General features: G+C 45.5%; 1 long non-coding RNA gene across 1 annotated transcript; it reads right to left on the reverse strand.

The window, feature by feature from the left end:
- Positions 1–418: 418 nt before the first annotated feature.
- LOC129143574 (uncharacterized) lies at positions 419–11,700 on the reverse strand. The gene is made up of 4 exons (XR_008547200.2): positions 11,597–11,700; positions 5,443–6,963; positions 1,571–2,132; positions 419–866 (listed from the first exon to the last, which is right to left on the reverse strand). It is a non-coding gene; the product is annotated as an uncharacterized LOC129143574 (long non-coding RNA).
- Positions 11,701–19,650: the final 7,950 nt, after the last annotated feature.

Raw genomic sequence — 19,650 nt, forward strand, 5'->3', positions numbered from 1 at the left:
ACCCTCAAACGTGTCCCTATTTGAACAATTGATGATATGGTCATGCCACCTACCAATCATATGGAAAAGGGCTTGCTTTCCTCTAATGCTGATGACAAATGTCTCCACCTCATGCCTATTACTTTCCCTTTTTGAGGCCCAGAAACCCTTTCTTTCTTTCTAAGCACTCTTAGCCTCAAAATCCTGGTCACATTGCAGAACTAGGAAGGGTTTCTAAGCCTTCTTTTATCCAATCACATTAGATCCTTCTGGCAACTTGGATCCAAGCTGAAAATGAGTGGTCCACTGGGCAAATGCATGACAGTTCTGGTATTTCTTGAGCACTACCATGAAATGCTCGCCCCACTCAGGGTTTTGCTGTTTATCCTTGTATTAATCCGTTTTCATGTTGCTGATAAAGATATACCTGAGACTGGGTAATTTACAAAAGAAAGAGGTTTATTGGACTTACAGTTCTACCTGGCTGAGGAGGCCTCACAATCATGGCAGAAGACAAGGAGGAGGAAGTCACCTCTTACATGGGTGGCAGCAGGCAAAGAGAGAGCTTGTGCAGGGCAACTCCTGTTTTTAAAACCATCAGATCTGACTAGGTACAGTGGCTCACGCTTGTAATCCCAGCATTTTGGGAGGCCAAGGCAGGCAGATCACCTGAGGTCGGGAGCTCGAGACCAGCCTGACCAACGTGGAGAAACCCTGTCTCTACTAAAAATATTTACAAAGTTAGCTGGGCATGTGGTGCATGTCTGTAATCCCAGCTACTTGGGAGGCTGAGGTAGGAGAATCACTTGAACCCGGGAGGCAGAGGTTTCAGTGAGCCGAGATCGCACCATTGCACTCCAGCCTGGGCAAAAAGACTGAAACGCCATCTCAAAAAAAAGAAAAAGAAAAAAGAAAGCCATCAGATCTTGTGAGAACCATTCACTATCATGAGAACAGCATGGGGGAAGACCCACCCTTATAATTCAATCATCTCTCACCGGGTCCCTCCCACAACATGTGGGAATCATGGGAGCACAAGATGAGATTTGGGTGGGGACACATAGCCAAACCATATCAATCCTTTTCTCTCTGTTGGGAGGGGAGCTGCACTGTGTGCTGAAGGAACCCAGAGAGGCATGTGACAAGGTTGCTGTCCTTGCAGAATTTCTAACCTGGACTACTGGGGCAACTGAGTGCAGCTCATACCACACGGGCCGTTCAATAGAGAGCCTTGGAGGCTGCAAGAAGGAGGGAACTGTTCTAACAGTAGATGAGAGAGGCAGCATGAAGACATGGTATCTGAGCAGAAGATCAGAAGGCAGAGACCAGGGAGAGCCTCATGGATGCAGTATGATAGCAGCCCACTGGGACTTCCCCATGCTCCACCCAAGTGCAGGACTTCAGCCCCTTCCACAGGATGTGCTCCAACAGCCCTCCAAAGTTTCATCCTTCTGTCCATGCACTGCATTGTTGCCAGAGCTGGCTTCCCATTGCCTAACTCTGGCTGTTTCACAACCCTACTCAAGAACTTTCAATGGCTTCCCATGGCCCACAAGATGGCCAACATCCCAGCCTGTCATTTAAGGCTTACCACAGTAGAGCTCACTCCTGTCCTATCATTGTCATCTCCCTGCACTCTCCCACTTCGAAGTTGCACCATCCTCCTTTTCAGGCGTTTGCATCTCCAGTGAAAGATGTCCTCATTTTTGAAGAATGGGCTGCCATACTCCCTTCTCTCTCTGGCCTCCTCTGATGCTTCCAGGCTGCAGCAGACTCTCCCTTTCCTGTTGCACATCATTCATTCTTGTCGGTAACTATTATGAGTCTGCATTGTCCTATAATCTGTTGGCTTCATGCGCCTCCTTTTGCCACCCCAGACTTCAGGACCCAATAGGGCAGGCACTGTGTCCTTCAATGTCTCCATCCCCAGGGGCCAGCCCAGGGGAGGGCACAGAGGAGATGATTAGGAAGTTGTGCTGGGTCGTGGGACAAATGCACCCCTCTCATAATCACACCATCACCTACTTGACCTGTGCCCTGTCCATGCCCAGGGCCCCAGAAGTTGCCCTCAGTGACCAGCCGGGTCTTTCTTTGAAGAAGTTTACAGGAAAGCCAGCTGGTCCTCCAGTTATCATTTTGTCCTTTGGGTGGAACTGCAGGGGAAAAAAATGAAGTATATTAGTTTACTGCTTGATCTCTGCTCCCCTAAAGCAGAGCCAAATCTAAAGTGAATATTGATGACTTTACAAAGCCCAGTGTTTGGTATTCACTGAAAACCATTGTGTATTCCCTAAATAGTTCGTTTTGTTTTTGAAAGTTCTAAAAAATTCACTGTATTGAAATGCATGTTGTTGCATCGATTTTTCTAAAATACACCTTGTTATCTTTTCTTTGGTAATTGGTGACTGGTAATGACTTTGGCAATTTAACGTGTTCTTGCAGACACTTTTCCCATTCCCCTTGATAACTGAAGTCAGGAGCGAGGGCCTGTCTGTCAATCTCTGACGCCTGTCAGCCTACATGATTGACGGCTTTTGGTCCCACAATAGAGACCATTTTTGCAGCCCCCGTTCTGTTATTTTCCCCTCCTTTAATACTTGTGGGGGATGGTGTTTGCTTTATAATCTGCGTTTAAAATCCAACTTGGAATGAGGCCAGCTCCAGAGAAATTATCACAATGTCTTGTTAGCTTTGCATCAGGAAAAATCCCCAGAGAGTTTCTTAAGCTATGATTCCACCTTCTGAAATTACCTCTGCTCAAAAATCTAAGCTTCAGCCTTCATCCTGATCCTTTCCAATTCCAGGAGAAAGGCCAAGGGGTGCTGTAATAGAGGGCACGACCAGGGGGACTGTGAGCATCTGGAGTGGAGTCGGGCCATGCCTCCCTCCCAGGGCCTCCATGTATAAGCCCCCACATAACGTATGTGGGTCTGAGTGGCAGAGCTACTCAGAAGAAACGCTCTGGATCTTCTAGACAATTACATTTCTCAAAAAACAGCAGACAGGAGCCTCTCCCAACTAAGATGAGGCAGCATTTGGTTCATGATGGCACCACCAGGTCACATGATTGTCTGAACCTTTTGGATAAACAACCAGAAAACAAGATCAATGAGGGCCAAGGACTGAAGGGATGACATGTTGCCCTGTGGTGTGTTTGGGGTTCATGGACCCACTTCAGAATCTGATGAAAATTGTGGCCCCTCTCCCTAGAAAACTGCACATCCTGTCACTCTCAAATCCTGCCTATGATTTCAGGGGAAGCTGCTTCTCTTCCGCGGTCTGCGGCTCTGGGGTTAAGGTCTCCTGCTCTGTGAAGGTAGCAGAGAGCTCATCCCCAGAGTCATGACTCTGCAATGTTGGGTGCTGATTTGAGGGATAGATATAGGAAAAAATCTGTAAAAGGCCAACTCTTGGAACCATGTGCATTGGTCAGAGCTGCCTGTGGCAAGAGTGGCTGTGGGGGAACAGGGGCTGGTATGGTTTGGCTGTGTGCTCCTGCCCAAATCTCATGTCAAATTACAATTCCCAGTGTTGGAGGTGGGGCCTGGTGGGAGGTGATTGGATCATGGCGGTGGTTTCTCATGAGTCAACACCATCCCCCTAGTGCTGTTCTTGTGATAGAGTTGTCAGGAGTTCTGGTTGTTTAAAAGTGTGTAGCACCTCCCCCACCCCCTTCCTCCTGCTCCAGCCACCCAAGAGGCGCCTGTGTCCCCTTTGCCTTCTGCCATGATTGTAAGTTTCTGAGGCCTTCCCTGAAGACGAGCAGACGCTGCTATGCTTCCTGTACAGAACTGTGAACCAATTAAGTCTCTTTTCTTTACAAATTACACAGTCTCAAGTATTTCTTTATAGCAGTACGAGAATGTACTAATATGGGGTCCTCACACAGAAGCCCAAGCCTGTAAATTTTCACCACCAGGTGATTAGTCTGTGGACACTCTAGGCAGATGGAAGAGCACTGATCAACATTTAAATTGGTGGATGTTGAGTAAAGCAGATTGCCCATCATAATGTGAGTGGGCCTCATCCAATGAGTTGAAGGTCTCAGTAAAACAAAATCTGACCTCTATGAGCAAGAAGAAATTTGGCCAGCAGATCGCCTTCAGGGAAACTGCAACTCTTTCCTGGGTCTCCAGCCTGCCAGCCTCCCTTGCATATTTTGAATTTATAATCCACAGTCACATGAGCCAGCTCCTTAAAATAACTCTTTGTCTCTCTCTACACACACACATTGCACACACACACCCTGTTTGTTATGTTTTTCTGGAGAATTCTAAGACGCCCATTGATAAGTATTTTTTAATTACTTTGAGGTGGGATTCATAGCTTATGGAAAAGCTTTAGAAAAATTTTCTTTGAGACCCAAAAGCCCAGCAAGAATTATTTCACAGAAGGGCTAGGAGCCCAGCATAGGTGGGCACTTCCTCCTGAATAAAGATTCCTGAAGAAATGACGTGTCTTTCATAGATAGGAAGGGTCTGCAGACCAAGGCAAAGTCCCTCAAAGGGCATCACATGTGAAGGAGGAATTCTTGCTGTGTGTGTGCTCTGGTGCCAGGGGCAGCTGAAGGACAGTGGAACCCGGAGTCCAGGACACTCAGCCTAATGAAGCCAGGGACCTCACCCTACAAAACAAACCTGACAGTATCTCTCAGAGTTTCCAATGATGATTTTTGAGAAACTGCTCAAAAACTGGAGCTGCAGGCAGCTGAAAGGCCATCTCAGGCATCACATATACCGCATAACATCTCATTCATCATTTCAATGGAATTTTTATGTGCCTTCTATAAGACAAGCATTAGAAATACAGAGGTGAAACAGACCAAAATAAGTCTTTCTCTCCATGGATTTTATTTTCTAGTAGGGTGAGGCTGGAGGAGAAATTACAGATGACAAACTTAAAATAAAGTTTAAAAGACATAATTAAGGCCCCCATAAAGAAATGAAGAATTAGGGTCTAATTAATTTCCTCCCCTTGAGTCTGGGAAGGCTTGTGACTTGCAATCAAAAGGATATGGCAGAAAGGAAGCTGTATAACTTCTGAAGTTGGTCATAAAAGATGATGATGATTCTGCCTTGTGTGGTAAAACATTTGCCTTGGAGCTCTGAGTGTCATGAGAGCCAGCCAACTGTCCTGAGGTTGTCATATTGTAAGGAAGACCAAATTGGTCTTCTCCAAGGGACCACATGGAAAGGCCCTTGGACTACATACACAGAGAGAACGGGATGACCAGCCAGCCTCTAGCTCCTCTAGCCCTTCACTATTCCATCTCTAGATACCATGAATATAGCTGCATTGAGAGAGCCTAAGCCAGATCAGCCTGATGGGCGCTTCCCAAGTCTTTGACCCACAGAAACTGTAAGAGATAATAAAATGATTGTTGTTTTAAGACACAAAATTTTGGGTTTATTTGTTATGCAGAAGTAGACAACCAGAACAGAGTGACTGGAGGTAAGGGCTTACCTTATACGAGGAGATCAGGAAAGTCTCTCTTGAAAGATGACATCTGAGGCCTCTAAAAGAAGAGAAGCTGCTGTGTGAAGGGCGGGGAAAAGAGCATTTCAGGCAGAGGGAAGTACAAAGGTCCTGGAGTGTCAATACCCTGGAAATTTCACAGAGGAGCAGTATGCCTTGGGCTTAACAAACGAGGGGGAGAGAGAATGGAGAAAGGGTCAGAGAGGTAGGAAGGAAGCAGATCATGAGCCTTTAGGCCAGGTGACCAGATGTCCCAGTTTGCCTGGGACAGTTCTGGTTGAAGCTTGTTGTTCCAACATAATTGTATGGATCTCCAACTTGTAGGCCATGGTAAAGAGCATAGATATTTTATATTACATTTTTTCTTCACTCCCTCCAGTCTCCAGGCTGGTCCCTGTGCTCTCCATCTTACCCTCACACACTCCACCCTGAACCTAAGAGACAGCTCTTTCCCTCTCATGCATCCCTTTCATAGTCTTGCTTTTTCTTCCTCTTCATTCTTATTCTCTTTGGAAACAGCCAAGACTGTTCCTTCCATGATCTCAGACCAACCACTGTGCCTTCAACATAGTGGAAGATGTGGAGAGACTGGCTGGAGTGGTTTTTGGTGTCCAATGTCCTGGGTTCAAGTTCTGGATCCACTATGTCTGGTCTATGTGACCTTAGGTGGCTTGCTTTCCCTTCTTAGGCCTTTAGATTCCTATCTATTGAGTGGAAATTTAAACTGTCTGCTTCATAGTGTTGTTGCAAAAAGAGCATTTGACTATTTGCTAATCAAGAGTTGGTTTCACGTCTGAGGAAGCTTGACAAGTTGCTATGGTTTAAATGTCCCTTCCAAAACCCATGTGGAGATTTAATTGCCATTGTGATGGTATTAAGAGTTGGGACCAGTAAGAGGTGATTAGACCATGAAGGCTCCACCCTCATGAATGGATGAATGCCATTATCATCAGATTGGGTCTTGATAAAAGTGAGTTCAGCCTTCTCTTGTGCTCACTTGCTCTTGGCATCTCTTGCCCTTCCACCTTCCACCATGGGATGATACAGCAAGAAGGCACTCACAAGATGCCAGCATCTTGATATCGGACCTCCCAGCCTCCAGAACTGTAAAAAGTAAACCTCTTTTCTTTATAAATTACCTAGTGTGGGGTAGTCTGTTGTAGCAACACAAAATGGACTGAAACACAAAAGGAGAGAAATTTTAAATCAAAGCCAAAAACAAAAGATTATGATTGGAGATAAGGAAGAAATGCCTGATGTTCATGGTGGGGAGGAATAAAATCATTGGAGGATTCACTCTAGAGATGTTCAAGCTGAAAATATCTGGCTGCCTCTAGGATGGGGTGCATCTGTACTCCTGAAATAGAGGCCAGAGTCTGAGGTGGGTGACCTCAAGACCACTTCTGTTATGAGTTAATATATTCATTCAAACAGGCTTGGATTCAAGTCCCAGTTCTTTCACTTGCTGGCCATGTCAGCTTCGGCAAATTGCTGCTTCAGTTTTCTCATCTGTAAAATGGGGGAAATCATGGTACCTATTCTCGGGAGGTATTGGGAGATAAAACAAGAAGAATAGGAAAACATGAACCCCTGTGTATCACACATGGAAGTGCTAAAATATTGTTAGCTTGCATTTTCTTATTTTCAATGTACCAGGCACTAGGTTAGACCCTGAGAAGGGATATAAATATGATAGTGTTTCCAGGGTAGTGGTAGGGAGAAGGCAAGTATGGTACATAAGCTGCCATCACCCCAATTTAAATTGGTGGAAAGCTAGAGTCAGGAAGGCACTGAGAGATGGAAAGGGTTACTCCAAACCCTGGTGGCTTCCCTGGTCCTAGTTTTAATTCCCATGAGGTCTGCCTGAGTTTGGTTTCTGTGAGACCTCCATGTTCTTACAATAACCACCATCCCTCCTTATTTGAGCTGGCTTGAGTGAATTTCTGCTCCTTTGTAACCAGTGATCCCTGAGGAACACAAAAATGTTAGAAGGTTGTCAACGTGTTAAGAGAGCCCCAAGGATGATGAAATTGATTATTTCCTGTTGTTGCTGTGGGAGGTTTGGGAGCCAGGAGCTTGAAGTTTAGTTAGGACTTGGACCTACATTGTTTTGGACTGAGACTTCTGTGGAGTAAAGAGTAAGTGGTCCAAAGGATAGAAGCTGTAAAATGCAGGGCATATTCAAAAGCTGGGAAGAAGTACAATCTGCCAGGAATTTGGGGTGTGCAAAGGAGAGTAAGGAGCCACAGAGCTGGAGAGGGAAAGAGGAGCCAGGTCCCTTGGTCTCCAGGTGGCAGGTTGAGGTGATAGGACTTCATTCATAGAAGGCAAGGAGTCACTCTGTTCCTTTTAAGCACAGAGATGACAGAGGGAAGACAAACAGCCATTGAGGATGGATGAGTGCTGCACAGCCCTGGAAGCAGAGGCAACAGAGAGAAGGCTGTTGCAGGGGGCCTGGATGGAGATGATGGGCCTGGGGCTAGTGCAGGGCCAGTGGAGATGGACAGTAGAAACTGCTTGGATTATCACCAAAACCAGGAGAATGGGATGTATAGATTGGCCAGCTTGGCCATGTGTTTATGCCTATGTCAGGGGACATCATTGCAGCCTCCCAGGATCACATAAAGTGAGGAAGGAACTGGTTCAAGGGAACCAGAAGGAAGACAATGAAAGCATGTGCTGGGTAAAACAACAACCAAAAACCTATAACTTCAGCAGACATTTGCTAGAACAACAAAACTTAGGGCAGGCTAAGAGGTCAAGATGGAAGAGAAGGAAAAGCAATAAAAGTTCAAAAACATAAGAGTGTTGATAGCAGCATGGTTCTTAGTAGTAAAAGCTTGAAACCACTAGAATGTCCAACAGCAAGGGAAGGGTTAAATAAATTATAGACTGTCCATTCAATGGAGCTGTACAGTAGACTTTAAAAGGAAATGGTAGATGTATGATTTGAATATGTCCCACAAATTTCATATGTCAGAAATTAAATCTCCAAATTTATATGCTGATTGAAGGTGGGGTTTGGGGGAGGTAATTAGGATTAGATAAAATCATCTGGGTGGGGCCTCATGATGGGACTGGTGGCTTCATAAAAATAGGAATATAGAGACCTGAGCTGACATGCACGCTGTTGCCCCTCTTGCCATGTGATGTCCTCTGCCATGTTATGATGCAGCATGAGGCCCTCACCAAAAGCCAACAAGAAGTGGCTGCCTGATCTTGGACTTCCCAGCCTCGAGGACTGCGAGCCAAAATAAACCTCTTTTCTTTATAAACTACCCAGTCTTGGCTGTAAGACAGTTAGATTTGAATGCATAGGCATGGAAATATATCTAGGAGATAGCAGGGTTTGGAAAAAGAGTGGTTAACTGAATAATGTGCATGATATGATCCTATTTATGTGGATAAAGAGAAGTAGCAATTTTTTTCTTAAAAATTTGAGGAAGGCTGACTCTTACAAGAACAGCAGTCACAGAAGAACAGCGCTTTGTGAGAGCTATTCTTAGGGGTTAGGGCTCCATGTCAATAGAATTCAGGAGGGCACAGCCCAAAGAAAGAAGAGATGAGTGGGAGGAAGCAAGAAGAGATTGTTAGCAGCTGCTATGAGCGAGACACTTTGGGGAGGAAGAGAGATGTCTAAAGCTGACTCTTAGAAAGCTGTGAAAAGCTCCTGCACTACCTTTTTAAAGAAACCAACAATAAAGATTTATATTATTCTCCAGGCTTCTGGAGTCTGATTTGGGTTATTTTGGATGACTGTTGAGCAGAGACCAGCAGCCTTAAAGGCTTCTTAGATATATTTGGGTCACATCCATATATATGTATATAGGCACTTTTTAAAAGTCTGAAAGGATATACACCAAACTGTCAACAGTGGTTATCTCTGAAGGATGAAATATCAAGGGACTTTTACTTTCTCTGTATTGTCTTAAATTTTTTTTTTTTTACCTAATCATGCATTATTAGAATAAACAATACAGATACAAAGAAAGGAAAAGGAAAAAAATCTACCGAAATCAGACAAAGTGCACAGTAAATAAATACATGTTAGCTACAAGCATACTCAGTAAATAGTAATTAAGTGACAAATTAAATAAAGCTAATAACAAAGACTAAAATGATGAGAACTCAAGACAATGGGAGACTCCCTCCCCCACTGCACCCCTTCCCACAGTGCCAATCACAGTCCTTGCTGCTGGGGCTGAGGCTGGGGCTCTACTTTTAGGAGAAGCCTTAGGGTGAGAAGCCTCTAGCCCACAGACTATGGGCTGCTCCAGAAAGGGCTGCTGGGAGAGGAGCCCCAGGGGGCAAACTGGGGATTATGGGGGGCAGAACAAGATGCATTGGATCTTTGTGTCTGTGCCTTGGCTACACTCAGTTCTCTCTCTCCCCTTCTCACCTTCCCCTACCTCCCCTCCATTTCTTCCCTCTCCTCTCCTCCTTTATCCTCCCCTCCCCTCCCCTTCTCCTCTCTCTGTCTCTCTCTGTCTCTCTCTCTCTCTGTTAATCTCAGTTGGGTTCAGCAAAAATTCTGGGAATCAACTCTCTATAAGACTTTACTCTGTACTTAGGGTGGGTTGTGGTGATGGGGTGAGGTTTCACAAGAAAACCAGGAGAGGAAAGTGTAGGAAAATACCCCTCCCTGGAAGGCCAAGCTGACACTTGAGCCAAGGTAGAGAACTTGGGCAAGTGCACAGTGAGCAGATGATATGGCTGGGACCAAAGTGCAGGGGCCTGTCCTCTCCACATTCAAGATCTGGTGATCTGGTGAGGCATGAGCATAGGATGTGCAGGAAGGAACAGTGGGATCCAAGTCTCAAGGGTGAAGGGCCTAGAAAGTCATGCAAAATAGCTGAGATGTTATTTTCTAGGCATTGGGAAGTCAGAAATGGATTTAACTGAGGAGTGACAGAGTCAGGGGTGCATTTTAGAAAGATCCCTGGAGCTGATGTTGGAGGATGGTTGGAGGATGGTTGGAGAGGAGTAAGTCAAGGCAGACAGAAAGTAACAGGGCTGCAGAGAAGTCCAGGTGCAACATGATGAGGTCCCAAGTGATGCAGCAGCAGTGGGGATGAGAAGATGCTGGGAGTACCATACATGACATTGAACAGGGTGGCTGTGATCTGAGCAGATGTCAGGGAACTCCCCCTGTGAATCTCCCCAGCAGACCATCTAGTTCGAGGGAACAAATCCTTATTGTGTATCATTCATTCATCCTATTGCATAACATTCATCCACTTGACAGATATTATTAATGTCTTCTCTATGCTTATCCCAGGCCAATCACCAAGAAATAGATGTGAATGGGACATAATCCCTGTCATCTAGGAGCTTAGAGTCCAGTAGAGAAACAAATGTGATATATTGATTGTAAAGATGGCCCCAGTTACTCCTCAACCCATGTATACATGCCTTTGCAAAGTGACTTTGGAATTCCTCTCATAAGAGATGGATTCTATTTTCCATGCCTTGAATCTGGGCTGGTCTTGTGATTTGCCTTGGCTGATAGAATGTGGCAGTTCCAAGCCTAGGCTTTAGAGGCCTCGGGTACTTCTGCTCATTCTCTTGGGACTTTGTCATACCCAGGAAGACCACACAGAGTAGAGCCAAGCCTGCTCAGTTGTCCCAGCTGGGACTGAAGCAATTGTGAGAAAGCACAGCCAAGATCAGCCCAGCCCAGCCTAAATCAGCAGAACTTTCAGGTGACTCAGATTCATGAGCCACAATAAATAATTTTTATTTTATGCACTAAGTCTTTGGTGGTTTGTTATGTAGCAATGGCTAACTGATACAGCATAAAATAAACTAATTTCTTTTAAAAGCATACTATAAAAGCTCATAACCCAGGTGCCACTAAGGCCCCATAAACATCCTCTATTCTCATCCAACACCAACTTTCAAGCAGGAATCAGCACTGGGTCTTACTCTGGGGAGACTGTTCTCCAGGGGTCTCTTGCATTTCTACACATTTTGCAAGCAAAGGCACTGACTTCTTTGGGACTATCTTTTAAAGGGTGTTTGTATAACAAATAGTTTTGGAAACTAGAGATAGTTTCCCTCCAGAGCAACAGGAAGTTTGGTTGGTTGTCTTACATAATAAAAATGTCTCTCTCCAGGGCAAATAGCAAGCAGGCGTACTTACTCATTATAAAAGATTTGGGTTCCCAAGGCTGGGGGTTCCTTTCTTGTAATGAAACTTGCAGCCTGTGCTGCAGGTGTTAGGTGGCTCTCTTTGTGTCACCCTGTGGGAATTGGAGCTTGGGGAACAGCACAAATGCTGACACTCTGGCTACTGCTATTGCTGTGAGTCATAAAGTCCTTTGTGTCTTACTCAGGAGTCCTATGTCCCCTGCCAGCATCCATGACACCACAGCAGTCTGACTTCTTACCCTGCATGTAAAGTGAATCTCAGATCCTTTGCAGTTCTTGATACTTACCCTTCTGGAAACAATTTCATCTAATTCCACAAAGCCTTAGTGAGTAATAAGTTTCACTAAAGATGGCACGGGGAGACAAAACAGAGGTTTACACAGCACACCTTAACAAAATTCCCCCCTGCAACATTTGTTTCCTCTGCAGAGCCCCGCACACTTCCTCTGCAGCCATCAGCAGGCTCTTCCCGATTCCGTCCCCTACTTCAGCCTCCCTCCTATGCTGGCTGCAGTTCATCCGGATCTACACCACCACCACTCCCCCAGGCCTATCTACGGCTCTTCCTTTGCTCAAGAAGAGACCGTGGGCATAGACTTCCCCCAGTGTTTCCAGGCCAGCCTTCCCACACCCATCACCCAGCACAGCAAACAAAGAAGCCTGCATGGACTCCACCCATCTTAGAAGATAGCTGGATGAGAGAAACGATAAATAACTTTCTCCTTTCACAATTTTTTTTGGTCACAAAGATTCTAACAAAGATGTAGGCAATCTTTGAAGGCACATACGAGGGAGAAAATATTTCTGAATGAGAGATCTAGTAAGGCTTTGAAAAAGATGCCACTGATCCCTGAAGGGCGAATAGGTAGGTTTTCCAAAGACAGAAGAGAGCAAGAGCCTGCCAGGCAGACATGGCATGTGATGAGAGAGACAGGACCCCTCCAAGATGAGAGGTGTGGGGTTAGGGGGTGCGATCCCAGAAGACCTGGAGTACATTGGAATTTGCAGACAGATTGACCCACTGAAACCACCATAAAATGTAGCCTGTCTCTGGGTGCTGGGCACATGTGTAAGGTTCTTTAAATTCACATATGAAATATCAAAGCACAAGGGCTTGTAACCAAAGGAAACACCCACTAATCATAGTTTTCACCAGGAACACCCTAACTGACATTTTAATTAACAAGTTGTTCTCCCCCCACTCCATTTTTAATATAAGGACTTCTTGTTGCTTTAAATCTAAAATTAATTAAGTGAGAGTTCTCCTCTGGAGTAGAGTATATGGCTCAGCTAAATGGACGGGAGTGATAAGGTAAGATATATGGCTGGAAGTGTAGGGGGCCACTGAAAACCTCTTTGCTTCTGCAGCTGAGGCAAACCAAACCAGCCACAGCCCATTTTCTCACTGAGAACCTAGGGATCCTGGGCTTTTTCCAAGAAATATTCCGTTTGAATCTGCAGCCCAGCTAAAACCTGGAATTACTGAAGGTTAAAATGCTGTTACAAGGCCCTACATGATCTGGCCCCTGCCTCTCTCTGTAACCATAATCTCACCTTGTTCCACCTAGTCCGTAGGCCCAGTCACACTGCCCTTCTAGTTGTTTCTGAACATGACAAGCTTGTTCCCACCTCAAGGCATTTGCACTTGCAGTTTCTTATGCTGGAGACACTCTTCCAGCACACTTGCAAGGCAGGTCTTGGGTGAGACGTCACCTACCTTTTTTTTTTTTTTTTTTTTTTTTTTTTTTTTAGTCAGAGTCTCACTGTGTCACTAGGCTGGAGTGCAGTGGCGAGATCTCGGCTCACTGCAACCTCCGCCTCCCGGGTTCAAGTGATTCTCCTGCCTCAGCCTCCCAAGTAGCTGGGACTGCAGGCACCCACCACCATGCCCATCTAATTTTTGTATTTTTAGTAGAGACGGGGTTTCACCATGTTGGCCAGGATGGTCTCGATCTCCTGACCTCGTGATCCACCCACCTTGGCTTCCCAAAGTGTTGAGATTACAGGCGTAGCCACCACGCCTGGCCCTCAATACCTTTTCTAACCACCCTGTCTAAAATACTAATCGATTCCTCTCCCCCAACCATTACCCTGATTTACTATCTTCATAACCCTTATCACTCACTGAAACCATGTGCCATTTGTGTGCCACTTCTCTTCTCTCTCTCACTAGAATGGCAGCCCCAGGAAAGCAATGGCTGGAAATAGCATGTGTTCTCACTTCTAAGTGGGAGCTAGGCTATAAGGACACAAAGGCCTAAGAATGATATAATGAACTTCGGGGACTTGGTGGGGGAGGTAGTAGGGGGGCAAGGGGTAAAAGACTACGTATTGGGTACAGTGTACACTATTCTGGTGACAAGTGCACCAAAATCTCAGAACTCACCACTACAGAACTCGTTCATGTAACCAAAGCCCACCTGTATCCCAAAAACTTGACATTAAAAAAAAATGTGTAAAAACAAGAACATAAATAATAAAATGGTTTTTTGTTTTGTTTTGTTTTTTGAGACAGAGTCTCACTCTGTTGCCAGGCTGGAGTGCAATGGTGCGATCTTGGCTCACAGCAGCCTCCACCTCCCATGTTCAAGCAATTCTCCTACCTCAGCCTCCTGAGTAGCTGGGACTACAGATGCGTGCCACCATGCCCAGCTAATTTTTGTATTTTTAGTAGAGATGGGGTTTCACTATGTTGGCCTGGATGGTCTCGATCTCTTGACCTCGTGATCTGCCCGCCTCAGCCTCCCAAAGTGTTGGGGTTACAGGTGTGAGCCACTGCGCCTGGCCTAAAATGGGTTTTTTAAAGTAGCATGTGTGTCTCCTAGTCAGTACACTCTACCATGAAGTATGTATGTATTTATGCACTTGTTTATAAAATAACTTCTGTAAGTAAACTGAAATACCACTAAAAGAAAGAAGAAAGAAAGAGAGAGGGGGGGACGGAGGGTAAGAGGGAGGGAGGGAGGGAGAGAGCGAGAGAAAGAGAGAAGGAAGGGAGGAAGGAAGGAAGGAAGGAAAGAAAGAAAGAGCTAGTGCCTTATTCACTCATGCATCCGTGCACCTAGGACATAGTGAATGCTCAGGAACTACTTGTGGAATAAAGGGAAGGATGATATTCCTTCTGCTAAGAATGCTCCTTCCCCCGACTTCCTCCCCTCCTCTCCCCTGCCTTTGCCTGGCTGACTTATGCTCACTCTTCTGCTTTCAGCTACAGCCACATTTTCTTGATTTTCTAGATTGGGCTAGGCCCTCTTTGATACCCTACTTTACAGCATTCATCATAACTGAAATCAGTAATTGTGAGATTGGGTTGTTTAACGTCCATCTAGAATGTAAGACCCAGGCGGGCAAGGAGTTGGTAAAACACTCTGTAATAAGTAGCTACTTTTTTTTTTTATTTGTATCATCATCATGCTGCATTCTTTTGACCAAGGCAACCAGAAGGAAGATCTTCCAAGATACCCTCAGACACGACCGTCCTCTCCTCAGACCAGAAGGTGTCTGGAGACCACAGGGGCAGGGGCCTGGGCCTTGTGTGATCTGCTTTCAAGTCTGCAGGACAAGGGTTCTTGGCACAAGCATCAGTGAAGCAAGTGCAGTGCTGGAACCCCTTCTTGCTCTTGAGATTTCTTCCTCCAGGCAATGAGTCAGCAGTATAGAATCTCATCACTTTGAATATAACATATTTTATTTATCTATTCCTCTCTTGATGGGCATTTAGGCTCTTTCTAATTTTTCGCTGTAAAAAAATTATTCCATAATCCTCCCTTCACTCTCCTGCATCATTAGATCTTTTACTTTCTGCTGAATTGTTCCCACCAGCCAACAAACACATCATAAGTGTCTCATCTTAAAAGTAATAACAATGATATGAAAACAACTTTTCATTCCTCTACTTCCTATTTCAACTATCACCCCATCTTTATTCCCCTTAATAGAAAACTCCTTACTGGCTTACGCTTGTAATCCCAGCACTTCAGGAGGCTGAGGTGAGCGGATCACCTGAGGTCAGGAGTTCAGGAACAACTTGGCCAATATGGTGAAACCCCGTCTCTACTAAAAATACAAAAATTAGCCGGTCATGGTGGTGTGTGCGTATAGTTCTAGCTACTCAGGAGGCTGAGGCAGGAGAATCACTTGAACCTGGGAGGCAGGGTTGTAGTGAAGTGAACAGAGATAGTGCCACTGCACTCCAGCCTGGGTGACAAGAGCAAAACTCCATCAAAAAAAGAAAGAAAGAAAAAGAAAAAGAAAGAAAGAAAGAAAAGGAAGGAAGGAAGAAAGAAAGAAAGAAGAAAGAAAGAAAGAAAGAAAGAAAGAAAGAAAGAAAGAAAGAAAGAAGGAAGGAAGAAGGAAAGAAAGAAGGAAAGCAGGAAGGCAGGAAGGAAAGCAAGCAAGCAAGAAAGAAAGAAAGAAAGGAAGGAAGAAAGCAAGCTCCTCAAAAAATTGCTTTTATTCAACACCTACACATCATCTCCTCCTATTCTCTCTCAAGCCCACTCCACAAAATGCCTGGCAAGGCCTCTGGTGACCTCCATGTGGCCAAATCCAACAGCCAGCTCTCAAGCTCCATCGTGCAGAATCTTTGTTGTCATGTGGCTCGTGGGAGCATTCCTCTTTCCTGGAAACTCTTCTCCCTTCCCTCTTTTCCTGGTGCTCATTCTGAGAAGGGCTATTTCTTATTAGCCTTCTTTTCTGATTTCTTTCTCTTCCTGTGCCCTCAACGATGGTGGGTCCCAGGACTCAGCCCTTAGACCTCTTCTCTTCACTACCTGTGCTCATTCCCAGGGCAATTCATCTGCCCCACAGCTCTGAGCACTATCTACACACGGTTGACTCCCACGTTCCCACCACCCATCCTGACCTCCCCACTCAACTCCAGCCTTACAAGGCCAGCTGCCTTCTTGACATCTTTGCTTGAATGTCTAATAGGCTTTGTTAGATTTAACATGCACACACATGCACATACACACGCACACACACACACACACACACACACACACACACACTGAATCCAGTTACGCACATGGTCTTCCCCCACCTTCATAAATGGTAATCCAGTCTTCCAGGTGCTCAAGCCAAAAACCATGGAGCCAACGTGGTCTCTTGTATTTTTCTCACACTCTCTATTCAATCCTTCAGCAAATCCAATCAGTGGTACCTTCCACACCAACCCAGCACTGATCGTGGATACATCTCCACCACCATCAGTTTGTCCAATCCCCCATCATCCCCCACCTGAAGCATTTTAAGGGTCCTCCACTTTCTCCCAGCCTTGCCCTACCCCAGTCTGTTTTCAGCACAGCCACAGCTGCTGGAGTGATCTTTGTAAAACACTGTGAGATTGTGTTCTCACTCTATTCAATGATTTCCCATCTCAATCAGAGTAAAAGCGAAAATCCCTACAGTGGCTGGCAGGGCTGGGACCTAACCACCCATCCAATGTCATCTCTTTCCCTTTGCCCCAACCCCAGCTCTCCCTGCTCTGGCCACAGTGGCTCGCTTGCTGTTCCTCAAACTCACCAAGCCCCACTTCCAACTCAGGGCCTTTGGAGGGGGCATTGGTCCCTCTGTCCAAAATACTCCCCCTCCCCTCCCACAGTCATATCTTGATGCTTCACTCTGTCAGAATGTCTCTTTATCAGAGAGGCCTTCCCTAACTGCCTGTCTTAGTCAATTCAGGCTGCTATCACAAAATACCATAGATTGAGTGGCTTAAACAGCAAACGTTTACTCCCATGGTTCTGGATGCTGAAAGTCGAAGATCAGGGTGCCAACATGGTAGGTTTCTTATTGAGGGTCCTCTTCCTGGTTTCCTGACATGGCAGGAAGAGAAAGAGCTTGGATCTCTCCATCCGCTTATAAGGACATCAATCTCATCATGGGGGCTGTATGCCCATGACCTCATCCAAACCTAATTGTCTCCCAAAGGCCCCACCTCCAAAGACCATCACATTGGGGATTAAGGCTTCAGCATGAATTTGGGAGACACATTCAGTCCATAGCACTGCCCTATATAGCATAGCCATTTCAGGCTCCTTTTCCCCCTCATCTCACTTAACTTTCCTTCACAGCACTTAACTGCCATCTGACATGCTCTTTGTTTAACCTATTTATCCATTGATTGATTATTACCTGACTCTCCCTGAGTAGATTGTAAGGTATGTGATAGGAGGGGTAATGGGCATCTCGTTTGCTGTTCTATCCCTATTACGTTAAACATGTAGCAGGTGCATAATCAACATGTGTTGAATGAATGAACATCTGTATGTGAATCTTTGCCCTACAGGTGGGTTTCTCTAGATCAGACACAAGGAATAGAACTGTTCCTTGACAGGACATATGCATTTTCAATTTCCATAGATACAGCTGAATTGCTGTCCAAAGTGGTTGGGACACGGCCTTCTCATTTTCCCAGATCCTCTCCAACACTTTAAGTTTTTGCCAAACTGTTGGGTCAAAGTGGTGTTGTGTGGCTTTAATTTGTATATCCCTAATTATTAGCGAGGTCGAGTATCTTGTCTTTGTTTCCTATGACTTGTCTTTCCTCTTCTTTGCTCACTTTCTATTTAAGTTGGTCACTTGGGCCTCAGTGCCCTTATAACAACTGAGAAGTTCTGCTCAGGTCATCTCCAAGTTTCCTTCCAGCTCCAGTGCTCTTTGATGCAATTCAGTTGACAGTTATTTATTGAACAACTTTCACAGCAAGCATTCTTCAAGTCACAAAGTGTGTGCCTGTGAACAAGAGAGATAATGTCATGCTCTCATGAAGCTTGTATTCTAGGCAGGAAGGCAAGTTAGAAAATTGCCAAGAACTCAAACAAGGAAATTACATAAATTCAGACCACGCTCAATGCCATAAAGAAGAGTGACGGGTTAGGAGAGTGTTGCAAAAGAGTTTCTGAGGAGGTGATATTCGGGCTGGCACCTGAGTGATGAGATGGAGCTAGCAATGGAAAGATCCAGGGAAAACATTCCAAGCAGGAGGAATAGCAAGCATAGAGGCCCCATGATCAGCTTAGCAATGCTGTGAGGAAAGAAGAAGCTTGCTGAGCCAGGAACGAAGGAGCTGCACATGCAAATATCTGGAAAACAACATTCTAGTCTGGGAAGAATAGAGGGTGCTGAAGCCCTCAGGAGGGAGAAGCCAATAAGACTTGTTGGAAGGACTAAAAGAAGGGCACTGATGCTGGAGCAGAGGGAAGAGAAGAGGGGCATGCGCACAGTGCGGGAGGGAGGCAGGGCCAGAGCTGAGAGCCTTGCACAGCATTGCGAGGGCTCTGGGCTTTGTCTTAAAAACAGTGGGAGGACAGTGAAGTCTTCTACGCAGGAGAACCATGTGCTTAGATTTGCTTCTTTAAGAGAAGCTTCAAGAAGCATGAACTGGGGGAAACAAAAGCAGTTTTAGGGAGACACATTAGGAGCTGGAGTGAACACTTATCATCTCTATAACTGCTCGACCTCTGAAAGCCCTTCTCAGATTTGGGATCCACCATTCTGGGAGTCCCATGGGGAGGTAGGGCCTATTCTGCATGCTGAGAGCTACAACCACAGGGACTTGCTCTCCTTAACCCCTACCGCTGAAGCAAGAGATGAACCCCAACAGTCAGCTAGCTGTACCTGCCTGGGGTTTAGATCTGAAGCTAGTGACACAGAGTGACTCAGGACATTCAGAAGTCATTGTGGAGGTAGCAGCAAATGGTGGCATTCCCTGTGGCCATCAAAGAAGGTGCTGCTCTGTTCTAATTCGGGCAATGGGCTGGGAGGACATGGGGGTGTGGGGAAAGCACAGGCCCCATCCGAAGGGCTCCAGGGACCTGGGCCAGGCAGGCAATAAGACCAGTGTAGCCAGATCTTCAGATTTCCCAAAAGAAGCTGGGATGCCAAATTCTTATGTAAAATCACCCAGTTTTTATGCTGATTACAAATTCAAATTTTAAAAACCCTGCAGGTTAGGGCACAGAGGTCAGACATAGCTTACCAAGGACCAGTTTATAACCTCTCTCCTAATGCTTTATCCTTTTGTGATAAGGAAGTCCTTCCTCA

This window comes from Pan troglodytes, chromosome 1 (assembly GCF_028858775.2).
Source record: "Pan troglodytes isolate AG18354 chromosome 1, NHGRI_mPanTro3-v2.0_pri, whole genome shotgun sequence".
Taxonomy (NCBI): domain Eukaryota; kingdom Metazoa; phylum Chordata; class Mammalia; order Primates; family Hominidae; genus Pan; species Pan troglodytes.